General features: G+C 32.4%; 1 protein-coding gene across 15 annotated transcripts in view; it reads right to left on the bottom strand.

Moving 5' to 3' along the window:
* Positions 1 to 16,147, bottom strand: part of LOC123674906 (zinc finger transcription factor lin-29-like) — a 145,610-nt gene that overhangs the window by 82,256 nt on the left and 47,207 nt on the right. Inside the window, exon 1 of one of the 15 annotated variants that reach the window (XM_045610053.1) lies at positions 1,423 to 1,536. The exons of the other annotated variants lie outside the window; for them this stretch is intronic. The gene's annotated coding sequence lies outside the window, so the exon portion shown is untranslated. Of the gene's footprint in view, positions 1 to 1,422; positions 1,537 to 16,147 lie in introns of those variants that run through there. 15 annotated transcript variants of the gene reach the window in all.

The raw sequence follows: 16,147 nt of genomic DNA, 5'->3' as shown, positions 1-16,147 counted from the left end.
CCACTCATCGTATGTGACCAAAATATTACTCTTATATTAAATACTAGCATCAGCAATGTCATTGAATTAAAACTATTCAAACAAATTGCATTCAAAGTCATCACACTTGATGACTTGATGAAGAATCTGTTCATCAGGCAAGAACGACAAATTACACTTCCTTATTTGGGGAAGTTTACTGAATGAAAAACTTCTCGAAGTAACAATTTAAACTTTTATTTTTCTTTCATCTATTGCTCCTGTTTGAAGGTTTATGTTCGGCAATCAAGTAAACGAGTTGAATTGATTTCGATTTTGGCGTGATGTAGTGAGATATGTATGACATCGAATACTTCTTGATAGAGAGAAATTAGCGGGATACATAATTGAAATTAGAATTGAGATTGTCAAATCGATGGTTCAACTCATTAAACAATTGTACCGAATGAAAATTAGGAATTTAATGATAGTTAACTGTGGAACAGCAGCATATTATTTATGTTTTCCTTATAGGATGGAGAATATTCTCTGAAATATTCTTTTTTTGAACAACATGCCGATCCGTTATCAGAGAAAATTGAATTATAAAATTTATGTAGTTTATAAATGATGTTAAAAAAATCGACAATATATTCCAATATAAGGAGGAACAAATATCTTAATCATACTTTTCGAAGTCTTCTTCCAATACAACTAGCTAAAGATGAAAATGAATTCTTACTTTAGTTTAATTATTGAACTACTTTCATTTCATGTGCTTCGAAATGAATTTTTGTGAACTTCTATTGAATTTATACCCAGGCTACCTTCTAATTGATTATTTTTTCTACCTTGATCTACAGAATTCATTTTTAAATTGAAAAAATTCATTCAAGATTCAATGAGTTTGATTATCTTATAGACAAGAGTTGACTTCCTCTTATTTTCAACAACATTTTCAAAATCTGACTTGAAATAATATTGATGATTTTATTAAAAAAGAATCGAATGAAGACTGATTTTAAAAAGTTTCACTTATCAAATTTTTCAGTATAACTCAATCCCCAAAAGATTATTAGAGAATTCTAATATAAGTACTCGAATTTCTTTAAATGAAGATATGAAGAACGAATGAAGATTATATATTTGTAAAATTCTCTATTGAATATTTATGGTTCAGGAAATGAATTGTTTGAGAAAAATCCCAACAAGTTTTCAAGTAATGTCGTAAATTTGTTGGATTGTGAATGACTGTGAATATCTGATACAATTGAAAACATTGTCGAAAGAACGTAAATCAATCTATCATTTAAAAATACTCAAACTTTTTAAATTTGTCTATTCGGTCTATAAGTCCAAGAAAATTCCTCAAGATTTATATACATAAAGAAGCGTAGAACACAGTGAATACGAGAAAAAAATCCAAACAGCGCAACAATCTTCCAACTAATTCTATCAACTCACAGTTGAAAAATATTGCACAAAATCCGGAAAAATCACAAACACAACCGGAAAAACCACTGAATTTCTACCGGTATCACAACGTTATCGCGTTATAAACGAATCCAACGGCCGTACTCACTTTCGTCCACAAAAATTCGAACTTGGAAAATATCTCGGAACTTTGAACTTGATTATCGCAAGTACGTTTAACGGGGAGCGTCGCGACGCTACTAGACGCCAAGAAAGTTAGGATATAACTAAGAAACCGACGGATTCTAGAAGACGCCCCACGTCGTACGAGAGCGCCTTCGGACTAAGAATTTAAGGGAGTAATTCACATTGACGGAGACGAAAATACCCAAGTCTTACGCGAGGGAGTGAAACGAAACAAAAATACTGATAAGGAACGAGGGAGAGGCCGCTATACAAGTGCAACGGGGTCGAGAGAGAGCCCCGACCCGCGTAAGGGTTGCGACCAAGACCGACATACCCAAGTAAACTGCGTCAGAGCGAGAAGGAAGAACGTTAGACTTCGTTCTTGAAGTAACCGCCAACGCGCAAGCGTTCCCGTTGATATTTCAGGGGAAATAAGGAGTGATTCCTTTCCCCCCCTACTTTTAATCTACAAGAAAAAAGCTTCTTCACGTTTTTTCTCATCCCCGCCATCTCTGAGGGAGGGGAGGTTCGGACGTCGGAGCCGGGAATTTTAAGGGATGATTTCAGAAGGAGAATAGTGACCAGTTGTACATGAGGGTGGGTTGGGGAGTATGCAGGGTGGAAGAAACTGGTCCGACGGGTTTTTACAAGTTTATTTTCTGCAGGTGGATTTTTGGTGTGAGGAGGGAGGGTTTTCGGGTTTGTTCAAATCAGTTTGATGACCTTTCTTGCATATTTAATGATATTTGAAGTTTATCCCTTATGGATTCAGTGTTTTTAATTTGTTCTACTAATAGTTTTGTAAGTCAGTTACGAAGATTTTTTCAAACCATTTTTTCGAATTAGTTCGGTGACCTCAGGATACTTTTCCAATATATTGATGAAATATGTGTTTGATGCTGAAAACTCATGAATAAGCGCAAAAAAATTAACATTTTTTCAACAGATTGAACTCCTCATAACAAGATTCCAATACATTGATTAATTTCATTATCGATTTTAAACTTCATGAATTACATATTGAGTTTTCAACGTAAGGACTTCAGAGTCTTATGATAATTTTCCACTGATGATCGCAGGTACCTATAGCATATTATGAATTTAATTGAATATTTTATCGTCTTGGATATGCAAAAATATTTCAAATAAGTATTCGAAAAATTATTTTTCCAAGAACGAATTCTCTCAACTAGATTGGGAATAGCTTATCTATTTGATTTCAATCTATTATGATGAATTCACTGAATTCATGTTTTCGGAAAAATAAATTAATACATATTAAAAATTGGAAAAATTTCTTCAGATAATGCCTAAACTGGGAACTCAAAAATAATTGCTATTGGAAGAAATTGATAAAAGTTGTTAAATGCAAAAATCGAGTCATTTTATTTTTTCATTGAATATTTATGAAGTACTCTTATTTTCTAAAATCTCACATTTTTTTTTCGAATCAGGTTAACCATTTTTATAATAATTTTTCATCGACTTTTTGTTCCAATCAAAATACTCATTTCAATTTCTGATGAAATTTCCATTGATGGAGAGATTCTTCATTCGAAGTGTGGGATTCCTGGGATGAAACAGAAAAGTGATTTTCACGACCTGAGAAAGTTGGTATTGAACGACGCTGCCGCTAGATGGCGGATCATGCCAGTTTAGATCCTCGTTTGTTTCGGCTTGTCTTTGCCAACTTTTCGATGAAATCTTTCACGTTGTATTAAGATGGATAGATCAACAGAGGGGAATTATTTCAAAATTCTGGCCGTTATATAATTTAATATGGAGGACTCACATTTTATTTTATATCGACTCTACTCGGTTTTTCTTTCATTACCAGAATTAGATTCTTTGTTAAAGAAACTCACCCAATATTTGATAGAGATGATGAACTTATTGCAATTTGAGTTAATCTTCTGGAGAACCGTTCAAAAATACCAGAAACTCCTCGATATATAGGTTTTTGTAGTTCATGTTGAAATACGTATAATTAAACAGTCGATTAAACAATTATTTATCCGCTGTCAGAAATTTTCTGGGAAATCAAAAGAAATTGGCAGGAAATGTGTTATTTCCTAAATAATTCCCATTGATTAAATTGTGTATATATATTTGCCCAATTGAAAATTAGAGAAAAATGAAAACCCCATCAATTTAATTCACTTGATAATAGGAAATTGATATATCAAATGAATATATGAATATACATATAATTAATTGATTATAATGGAAAAATCATATTTCATATTTTAATCTCATGAATTTCATAACAATTTGTTCAGAAATCGAAGTTTTACAAATTTGTTGAATAAAGATGAATTGATATTGGTATAGTTATTTATAATACAAGTGCAAATTGCATTGATATTCTTTCACGAGTTAAAAATCCATATGAATATCAACAAATAATAATAAAATATAACCATGAAATCTGTGTGAAACTGGCATGTTCCCACACAATTTTGTTTTACAAGATATGGCAGAATAAACGAATTTGCCACAGAATTAAAGAAGGAAAATGTTAATTCTTCGACCACATATCCTGTTCAATTGATTGATTTCACCTCTGCAAAATAATTGAAATAATGTTTATTTATATTCATAATAATCGAATGAGGGTATCAAGAAAATTAATATACTGAATAATTTAATCAACAAAAAAAAGGAGTTCATAGAATACAACGAATTTCATATAGGTACATTTTCAATGATAAGAAGAAGTCATATTTTCATTGATATACTGATCTTATTTATGTACCCCACTCTTAAATTCATCTTCCCCTCCACTCTTTCATCCCTACCTTTTTTTCCCCCACACCCCGATTTTTAAACTACTGAACTTCCCCTCCAATTTTTTTAAACCCCTCCTATATATAATTACATGACCACCCCCTTTTTTCTCGAACTAATGGGGTGACATAATTCTTTTCCACCCTCTTTTCAACCCACCCCTCGACCAGACGGCGTGACTAGGAAGCTGTGACTCCCTTCCACTTTTTCCGAACGTGCCATTCAAGGTTAAGTCCCTGGTTGTACAATGTCAATGGCTTGACCTTGTCGCCGGTACCCGAACAGATATATGCACGGTTTGTGGTGCAAATAAAAACGTAGATACTGCGTTTTTATTGGCTCTTACACAGGTCGTATTGACTTATATATTTGTTTAGACTGTTCCTTAAGTAGGTTCTCGCTTTACCCGCGAATCCGTCAATGGATTCTTAGCGGAACTAATTACTAGATGACAACTTTTCTGGATAATTATATAGAAATGGTTTCGAAATGAAGTTCCCATTTATCACTGAGAGAAATTATATTTTTTGTGCGTTTTAAGCCTTTTCCAGAAACGTGGATTATTTGGGATGTCTGGTATCCAGCTAAAGACTCAATAGTTGAAAATTTACATTGAAATCGATCGAGTACATAAAATTTCTTCAACTTATTTGATTCTTTTTTCTTTCTGAAGTGAGCTGAATTCGAAAACTATAAAAATATTGACAGCACTGATAGTAAGTCTGAAACTTTTGACCGCTCGTCTGTCATGCGACAATTGAGCCCTTGGATACCTATATAGGTACATTTCTGTTATCCCAAGGGTGCAACTAACAAATGGGTGTATGATTTCTCAGTAGCTATTGGATAACCTATTCAGACAAAATATTCTGCATAATGCCGTTCAAGTATTACATAAACACTACAGGGGGGTGGAGGGGGTTTTAGCTTTACTTATTTTTGATGACATGGAGGCGAAGGGGTCCAGATGGTGATTACGTCAGCAGTAGTTATTACACAATATATTTGTTATTCTTTTTAGTTGTATATTATTCTTTTTTGTGGTGAATATATATTTATTGGAAAATATTTTCAATTTCAAGGGTTTAGAAATGGGGGGGTTCTGGGGGTAATTACTCCCCCCAAAATAGAAAATTGCAGAATACTCGTAAAAACTAAGAACAAAAATTTTTACATAAAATGAAATTCACGGCAGTAAAAAATCGTACCCTTTTACGGTTTATGAGTTTATTATCGCTTTCAAAATGAGTACCGACTTTTATTGCACTACGAGCAAGTCTATGTCCGTGGTTTATTATTTTCCTCTATCTATCTACTTTGTCGGCCCCTTATTTGCCATCTGTTCTTTTTGCATTCGTCATCGGTATACACTTACCCATTGTTTTCGTTTTTTTTGTATCATTCTCGTCACAAAATTTCAATACTGTAGTTATCAATCATGTTTATTTGAATCTAAAATAAACATCTATCTTATCTATCAAAGAACTGAACTCAATAGTTTGCATGAAAAATTGTCTGGGATATGTTGTACAATTTATTTATTGTGTTGCATTCTTATTGCAATTCATTTGTGAAAACACTTTGTTTTTGAGATACAGGTGTTAAATGTTAAGTCTTCTTCTCATAGAACCTTCCATTCAGGTGATATTTAATTTGAATTGCCCATGGATATTCCAATTTAATGTTTTCATCATGTGGTATGCTAATTTTGAATGCAAATCTACAGCGTAATTTTTTTGTAAACCGCTGGTAGTTTAGAAAAATGTAAAAAGAAACTCTGGTCCAGTACTACACTCTTTGGTTTGTTGAAGTTTAGTCGTATCTGCTATCGATTTCGAGAAAAAAATTTCAAACAGCTCTCTAGTTATCCTCAGGAATATCCAAATTATTATAAAGATTCAGATAGTAAGCTGTAATGAATGAAAAAAGTACGACACACTAGAAACACCATGTATCTCAAAAACAAAGCGTTTGCGGAATCTCTCATTTTCCTCCATAGCTTTTATTTAGGAAAGCTCAGTATAAGGTTATAACAACCGAACTGGTAATAAAAAAAACTATTTCGAGCACAAAATCTACCCTCGATTTTAGCAGCTGGTGTTACTTGAACAGAACCGATATTCTTCAGAGAGATTAGAGGCAATAAAGTGATAAAACTGTGAATAGAAACCAATTGCTAGTTATGAAAAGAAGAAAGGAGAATTTCTTATAATGGCACGTCCCGGTCCGTAATGTTTTCAAGATGTTAAAAATGTGGACATGAAAGCTATAGCAAATGTTCAAAATATACCTAGGTATTTCAGTTCTGTTCTCGGTTCTGTTTGTACCGCTCTAATGCTTATCACCGAAAACAATATTGCAATATTTTATCCAAATTTCAGAATGTTACTTGGTACCTAAAAATAGGTACACTTACGCTGTGTCCTACGTGAGCGATTTATTGCGAGCGATGAGAGCAACGCGACCAAACGCGATATATCAAACCTTGGAATATAATAGCGCTGTCCTACGTGCAGTCGTATCGGTCGTAAAACTGTTTCAGGCGATTTCGCGCTCTGTCGGCGATCAAATTGTTTGATATTTCCAAGCGGAATTCGCGCGAACTTCAGTAGTTCTTGTTGATGCAGGCACGTTTACTTCGACCGCTCTACAATGAATGATTTAAACAAAGTTTTAATACTGGCTGTTAGAAATTCCAGTATACTCTGGGACAAGACTGATAAAAGATATCATAATCTACTGTTGGTGGATAGAAAATGGAGTAGAATTGCCGATGAACTGGGGGAAACAAGTAAGATTGACGAATTAACTATAGTATTATATACACTGAGAGAAGTGTTTATTTGATATTATCGAAAATGCATTATAGTTAATGAATCATTTATTGGATCTATGGTCAAACAAATATTAGTTTCATGGAAATAAATAATTCATTTGAAATCCCACCAATAATCATCATTTATTATTACACTTCATTTATTTACGCATAACTTATATTAATAATGCTGAAGAAATATCCATTTGAAGGAAATAAATATAGTTGAGGTTAATATATCATTGAGTAATAATAAATAAACCTTTTTTATATGTATCCATGCAGATTGAAAAAAATATTTCAATTCAGTAAAGGTTAACGTATTTCTTAGATTTTTTTTTTTTTTGGTTTTTTCTATATATAGTCAAATGTTCACTATATAGTCAAATGTTCTAGGAAGCAATCTACAATAACTGAGGAATAAATTTGGAGAAGTCCTTAATTGTTTATTTAAGTGGTGAAACTCTCCAAAATTCATTCGTTCCAAAAAAATTTTTTTTGTTGGATTTCTTTTTCTTCCCATTTTTCTGCGTCTTACAATTAGCATTTTTAAAGCCACATTTTCACATATGAATAATTTACGTTTTCTTGACCACCTCATTATAACTGTTTCTCTACAAGTGTATGACAACGGACTGATCTTCCGCAATGCACAATCCCAACCCAACCATATTTATGTCGCGTCGTGTCGCGATTGTAGATTTCAACGTAGGACAAAAAAAGTCGCGCTGCTCACATCGCTCGCGTAGTACATAAAATTGGCGTCGCTCGCGTCGTAACATTAGTCGCTCACGTAGGACATAAGGTTATGCTAATTGTGTCAAATTGGTAAATTTACCCATGGATAATAATGAGAGTATCTTCAGATACCTCTGCAAAAAAGTATTATACGTTGTATCTAGATCCTCCCGCAAAGTAACTTTAATGACAAGGGGGATGAGGGGGCAAATAATTGTAATAAATCTGCTTACGTAATGCTTGAACCTCCCAAAAATGTATTTTATGTTTACTTGAAAAATTTAAACTCAGTAGGAACTCTTTGTAATATTAGGTAATTTTCTCGATAATTTGCTTGAATTTCCTATTGTTTTGATGACGCTATCAACACGAAATTTCGTTGAAACTTTTATTCTAATTTCACACACATTTCAACTCGGTCGGTTTGTTGGGAAATATTTGGTATTTCTTTTCCCATTTTTTTTCAAATTCTCTATGGTTTTGTTGAACTTGAAATTTAGCGCAAGAAAAAAATTATTCCGCCAGTTGTGTGGTCATAAAAATATTTGTTGATTTTTTTTTGATATTACTTAATTGTGTCATTCGAGATCCGAATCTATCCTGAAAAATTCAAACTTTTTGACCACGATTCCGTCATCAGTGAGTTCAAAATTCCCGGCTCCATATTCGAAAGTTAACATGTGACTAAATTATACAAAAATTCTATTCAATAAATATTTTGCAATCACATATTGTTACTCTGTAAACTTTTGTTTCCATAAAATTGTGAATAACAAATGGGTTTCAACTTGCAATTCATAGGTAGATGAATTTATTAGTCAGTTTATCATTTACATTATGTTGGGAAGTCTCAATATTGAACAAAAATTTGCTTGATACTGAGAAGTTATGGTTGGAATTCACTGACTATAAGGAAGATCTATGGGTAATTGAGTATGTTCCACTATTTTATTATTTAGTACAAAACTAACATGGTAAAAAAACAATAAAACGAATACACATTCGTTTTCTTGTATTTCATAAAATAAGGTACATTTTAAAAACTTCCTTGTGTTTATTCATACACACCGAATCGAACATTTCCTTCAAAGCCATTGCAGGAAACAAACAAGCAAATCGGCGGAAGTGGAACATTTGCGAGGTTGGTACAGTTGGTTACATTTTACCAAAGTGCAGGGTACATAAATACATAATCTTGGCGTATATCTTATCCAGAAAATGCCAAAAATGAAGTGTTAGAGATCACCTGGGAATATACAGGCTGATAAGATCGCATCGGATAAATATTCAAGATACACCCACTAATTGTCGAGTCAGATTTTGAGAGATAAGTGGATATTTTGTTTAATCTTCGTTGTTGGGCGTAGAGCAGGTGTTCCTCAGATCGGAATGGCTATTATTCACACTAAAAATACTTTGAAGAATGGTCATAGAATTTCAGGATGAGTTCTGTGTTGAATCTTTTAAAGGCATTTGTATCGATAACTAATAAATTTGAAGTGATAGGTATTATTAATTTCATTAAACATTAAATATAAGGAAAAAAATTTAATTTCAAGAATACACAAGAGATGATGACTTAACTAATACCTGATTAGTATAAAGGAGAATTCACACGTGTCAAGTAGCTTGGGATTCATCAAGCCAAGTAGCTTGACATTATAACCAACTACTTGACTTGAAAATAAACCTCTTGCAAAATTACATACTTGAGCTTATTTATTGTTGGAATGTTGTTATGTTGGAACAATTGCATTTAAATTTTTATTCAATAAAGACCTTTATTATTATTATTATTATTATTATTGCTTGACTTGATATCAAGCTACTTGATATTACCTGAGCTTGATATGCACGCATCGCACGGCATGTATTTCTGCAATCTCGTGCGCGCTTAGACTAAATAAGGGTATTCCTCGAGTACCGAGAGACTGAAACATTCGCCAGTGTGACTTTATTAGTAGTTTTCTCACATTTCTATGAAATCTATTGGTGGATTTTGGTATTTCAGAAATGTCTTTCCAAACTTGTACCAAATGGCCAAGGATTTTTTATCAACGCCAGCATCTTCAGCTCCTGTTGAAAGACAATTTTCCAGAGCTGCTCATACAGTTACGAAAACCCGCAATAGGTTAAACGACAAATCTATAAAATGCCTCATGTGTCTTAGATCCTGGATGGAAAATTATGGAATCAAACAAAGCCTGGAGGTTTCTCAATATTAAGAAACTTTATTTTTTTAATATTTTTTATTTTGTTATGATTTGTAGTGATTTAATTTATGTTTCTATTCCAAAAAAGTTGATATTTACTGTTCTTTTATAGAATAAGTTTAATATATAAAAGTGTTTTCTGCAAGGTTCCTTCTCATTTCGTCATTTTTTATTGATGTGACATTACACAATAAAACTGCTAAAAATCAAGTAGCTTGATATGATTCAAGTACTCGTTAAATAAATACTTGACTTGAGATTGAAAAACCAATACTTGACTTGAGCTTGAGTTGAAATCAAGTCAAGCCGTGAATCCCTACAAGTGACTAAAGGTCTAAAGCAAGTTACTAAATTAAGTAACTAAAATCAATTGTGGATGCGTCTACACATATTTTAGTATTCTCGTTTAGTATTAATTTTAGAAATGGGTACAAGTATTCGAGCGTTAGTGACAAAATGTATACGAGATACATGTGTACATTGTTAATTTCTGATAATGTAAGCTCTAGTATCGCAGAAAACAAGCCTTTCTCTATATTGTTCAAATTTTCGTACATATTTTAATGTGGTTTCAAACCTACATAATCTATACTAATTAGAAAAACGAAATTACATTCTTTAGTATCACTAAATTTATTTGAATTAGAGTTACATACTCGAGTTTCGTAGTACTATATACTACATTTTCAAAATGAAAGGTTCAGTTGATTAAGGTATATAATTTCTTATAATAAACCTTTGGAAATGTTCACGGTAAATGCCTATTTTTCTAACGCTCCCTGAAATGTTCACAATTTATATTTAATTTATATTTGGATAGAATGTTTTACAACTTTGTCCCATGCTTAGTATCAAACTTGTTAGATTTTTTCACTTATTTTCGCTACGACTTTTTTTTTCAATTTTTTAGAATTCATCTAATCCACTTTCAATACGTCGTAAAGAGATTTTCTCGAGAAGTTCTTGCCGAATTTCAGGAGAATATTGTCATCAGAACTTTTCAGCTATATGAAATAGCCGACAACGATGACATAATAATAAATCACATCTTATGCAATACATACAACAGTTCTGGGATGTCCATGACGCATGAATGAACCAGCCCCGAAATGTTCCTAACACGAAGTCAATTAATTCCTTGATTTTTTTTAATTACGACAAAACTTGTTATCCTATACCTATTATGATGGCTCGAAAACCCGATACCAGAATTGCCACTGAACCAAAAGTGTACATGAATTCAATGAAAAAGTTCATTGAAATGATGAATTCGGTCATCATTTTTCAACCGATGTACAGAAATAGAATAAGAAGTCCTTTCTTCATTTTATCAAGAGACAACTTCCATTTAACCAATGAAATGTTAATTGTTACAATGTTCGGTTCATATAATCGATCGGTTGTACTCTATACTACTTGTATCAATAATGTATTACTGTTCAACATCAACACACTTCAACAGAATCGAGGTATTAATAATATCAATGAAGGGGGTATACGATTAGGAATGAAATTTCATTATATTCATGACAAAGTACATTGAATCAATTGAATCAACATGATCAATACAATGAACAAATTTTTTGCATTGTGAGAATGAAAAATAAATAAATTCACAACTTGTCGATATACCTATTCAGAAAACTGAGTTCTATCCTATACTAACTAAGAGCCAAAATTTGAATTGTGTGCTATTTTGATAGCTAAAAAGACCCGTTGATTATTGCACGACTGATTGACAGGTGACATATGTTACCTATGTCAGGTATACTTCAACTAGAGATCAAAGCCAAAGAATCTTTTTTTTCTGGGTTGTTTTTGTTCGAAGATGAACCAAAAAACCAGCCTATGAGTACAGAAGGTTTGAGTGCTAAGATAAACCAACTGATTTAAGTGGGACCAGTGGCGACGCCAGTTTTCAAGAATAGGGGAGGGGGAGGTCATGATGTCCAGGTCGTTTACTTTAAATTAATTTGAATTTTTTTTTGCTGTTGGTATACATATTTCAGGGGGCGGCTTCATCTGCCCGCCGTCTATTGCCGCCACTGAGTTGAACGATGCAACAAAATACCGCCGCATGTAGGCAATACCGTTATTGAAATTACTGCAGATCTCTTCATTGTAAGTACATTGTTATGATTGTCATATCGAAAATTATAATATTGAAATGCTAGATAAGAAATATTGTATTCAGTATCACCGCAGCAAGTCATTTTCAATTTTATGTGTTGTTAAGTTTTCTAGAAATTATATTTTTTATTGTTTTCTTGATTGTTTGCTGCAATTGCTTAAAAAATTCATGGGTCTTATTCTTGAGGATGAATTCATTATAGCTAATAGTTTTTGACCAAATTCAATGGGAACAGTTCTGAACACCCCTGAATAAAACTTTCGAAGACGCATGGCTAATTTTTTTATTCGATTTTTGGATTCCTTACATTGCAAAACGTTTACTTAGAAAATTTCAAGGTAAGCTATTTGTTTTCTCGATTGAGTTATTATTGAAAATGATTAACCGAAAAAATTTTACCAAAAATAAGTGCATAATAACAAACAAAACCGTGAAGGATAAATATGAGATGTATTGTTCGATACAAAATTCTCAAAATATACAGGGTGTTTCCTAAACATGCGGCAAAAATTCAGGGGGTTGTTCCTTGGACTATTTTAAGCATGTTTTGTCCTTGGATGATTTTTGAAAAACCTCTTTGTTTCGAAGATACAGGGCGAACAACATTTTTCATATTTTTAAAATTAATAATAGTTTAAATAAAAATGCGTACCGCACTGTGTTTACTAAGTAGGTACAATTTATTTTTAAATTTGTTTAACAACATTCCAATTACTAAAAACGGCCAGTTTTTTGACTAAAATCATTAGTTTATACCACTCCAGTAGAAAATGTGGAAGACTTGCGAAATCGGATCATTGCTGGGTGTAACTTAATAAGAAATGATCCTGGTGTTTTTGAAAGGGTTCGGCAGTCAATGAGGAGAAGATTGGATGCTTGTATGCTGGCTAGAGGTGGTCATTTTCAACAGTTTTTGTAGGTTGAGTTGAATTTTCATGTAATTTTTCATAATAAAATGTTATTATCTGAAATTTTGTTTCCCCTATATCTTCGAAACAAATAGATTTTTCAAAAATCATCAAAGGACAAAATATTCTTAGAATAATCCAAGGAACAACCCCCTGAAATTTTGCCGCATGTTTAGGAAACACCCTGTATATCATTTATATTACCTACTTCATAAACAAATCTATAGGAAATGAATTTATGAATTTTAGAAACTATGCCACAAGATATTTCTCATGAGTTTTTTTATCGGCCTTATGAAGATATTGTTTTCATTCGCATTGAAATATTCTATACTATTGAAAAAATATCATATATTAAAATAAACATTTTTTGAGTAAGGATATTCTCTTTGATGGATTCAGTGCTTACTTCATGGAAATTCATTTTAATTCCATAAAAATAAATATGAATACTTTTTAATTTCCAAAGATTTTTAATTAATTCAACAACTGTTGCGTCGTGTGAGCGGCTTTATCAAGAATATGTTACATTGCAAAATATTAATTTATTAAAAATCTATGAAAATTGAAAAGTGTTTATATTTATTTTTATCAAATAAATAAATATTTTTTTGTAAAAATTTTATGAATCTCGGAAGATCTATAAGTCACCAATCATTCATCCTTCCAATCTGGATCGCAGCAAAATAACTCTTCGTATTCCAATTACTGCATGTAAAAATCCTGACGTAGATAGGCCTCTTTATCTTCGGGATCTTCGCAACGTTCCTCAATCACTCGGAAACCGATGCAACGATCTCAATGAAATAATAATTCCAAATTAGCGAATAGCAGAATGCGCTCGACTCCTTAGAGACCTAACCAGTTCTTGCTGCACGTATATGCAATTGCTTCAGCTCGGTCTTAATTATACATTAAAAGAGTTTATAATAATTGAAGTGTGCAATTTATCAAGGCTCTAATCTCTTCCGCGATTGCCGTCGAGGGTTTTAGACTCTGCGAACTGGCAGAGTTGACCCGGTGAAAAATGCATAACGGTGATCAATTTCGAATAACTGAACAAAATATGATGAAGAACGAAGAATTTTTTTCTTCGGCGTTAATGCCAGGAAGCATCGCAACGCGGATATTAATGAGGATGACTTTTTGGTTTTTTCTCACAGCTGAAAATTTTGTATGATGTGTTTATGGCATACTATCTTGATAACTCTTCTTCTATTTCTGATACACAATAAACACGTGTGATTATTAGATTAGAAACAGCGTAGATTCTACAATTATTTTCTTTGGAAAGTGGATTCTGAACATCCATCAAAAGGATGCTGATCCAAATATTCAATGGCAATACTTTGGCATCTAGAAGACCGGTGGTTGTCGTCAGCATTTTTCATAAATTACTGAATGATGATTGTGCTGTGACTCTGTGCTTGTTCGAGAGATGGAGTCGTGAGATGCGCACCTCTCGATATATAAACCCAACCGTGCTACGGAAAAGTCACCATGCTCCGCTAGGGAGATGAGAGCTGTATTTGGCAAAGATCACGGATTGCAAGAAAAGTTTTCTGGCCGAATTTTTTTTAGAAGATTTGTTCACAATAGGACATCGAGATCTTATGAAAGATATTTCTTTTTTCAATGCACCATAATCTATTCAAGATCTAAAAGATCGAGGACTTGAAGCCGCTAATGTGCGAACTGGTAAAGGAAAATGGTATAGTGCTGAACCATAGCCGTGGCGGCTATTTGGGTAATATTTTTTTCATCGTTAATGGCATATCTTCCTCTTTGTAATATCATAAAAGCCCATTAATTTCTCTCAAATGATCTTAATTCAAAATCCAATAATTTCAGAGAAACAATTCTTTCCTATTTAATACTGAATTTTTTGGATTTATTTTAAAGTTAGCTACGTGAATGCAATCATGCAAATCAAGCAAATGATACCACAAAAAATACTCTCAAAAACAAATTGAATTTCGAAAAAAAATTATCGAATATTTCCGTGGTCACGACATCAAGTTTTTGGGTGTTGATATGAAATAACAATTTCAAACATATAAAAGAAAATTCAAAGAGAATATTGGAAGAATAGTACATATTAATATCAATGTCGTGATTACAAATTCGACTGGATTGAGAATTTGCAAGTATCTGAAGAATAACCATTTCAACATTAGTGCAAAATTTCATGTTTATAGTGATACCTTCACCCTTCGAACGAAATTCGCAAGATAATTTATGCTATAATTCTACAATCAAATGCCAAATTTCATATCGATCGAGTATGCACATCTGAACAAGACCATAGCCTTATTTTATCAAACGAGTTGCATGTTTCCATAAATTGAAAAAAAGGTTCGAATCCTCGAGTAATATTAGTTATTTTTATTCCCAGAACCACTTGTATGAGAGAAAATAATAAACCATTGTGTTATTTATCGAATTTCAAATTCTACTAAAGTTCTACTATTATTCTTCATTCCATAGCGTGACCCATAGATATCTGAATAATTATTTTGAATCATCTAATTGTGCACTGAATGAGAACAATTCTATTTTATTGCTATGCATATGACTTCGAATTATATATAATAAAATAATTGTGAAGATTAACACTGAACTATAAATATTGTGCTAAAAAATACGACTACAATAACTTTCACAGTTGTTACGATATTCGAACAGAATTGAAAAAATATGCTTACAAAGGGTTTCATAAAACTTTGATTGACCCGTTGATTATAGTTTTAAATCTATGGAAGAAATGATTTGATAGAGCAAACCATCACTATAAAAATTTCATGAAACCCACCATCAGTCTTTTAAATTCTTTCTTGTGAACTATTCGAAATCATATCGATTGCTATTTCGGCATTGATAATCGTCACTTTAAAATTTGAGGTTTAAAAAAATTTTACCAATTGGTATAGATTATATCATTTGCACTATTCGGTATGATCATGAAATTGACTTAATCACAATGCTTCAATTAAACAGG

This window comes from Harmonia axyridis, chromosome 3 (genome assembly GCF_914767665.1).
Source record: "Harmonia axyridis chromosome 3, icHarAxyr1.1, whole genome shotgun sequence".
In the NCBI taxonomy this organism is placed as follows: Eukaryota; Metazoa; Arthropoda; class Insecta; order Coleoptera; family Coccinellidae; genus Harmonia; species Harmonia axyridis.
Note: the sequence above shows the minus strand (reverse complement) of the source record. Positions and strands in the feature narration are given on the sequence as shown.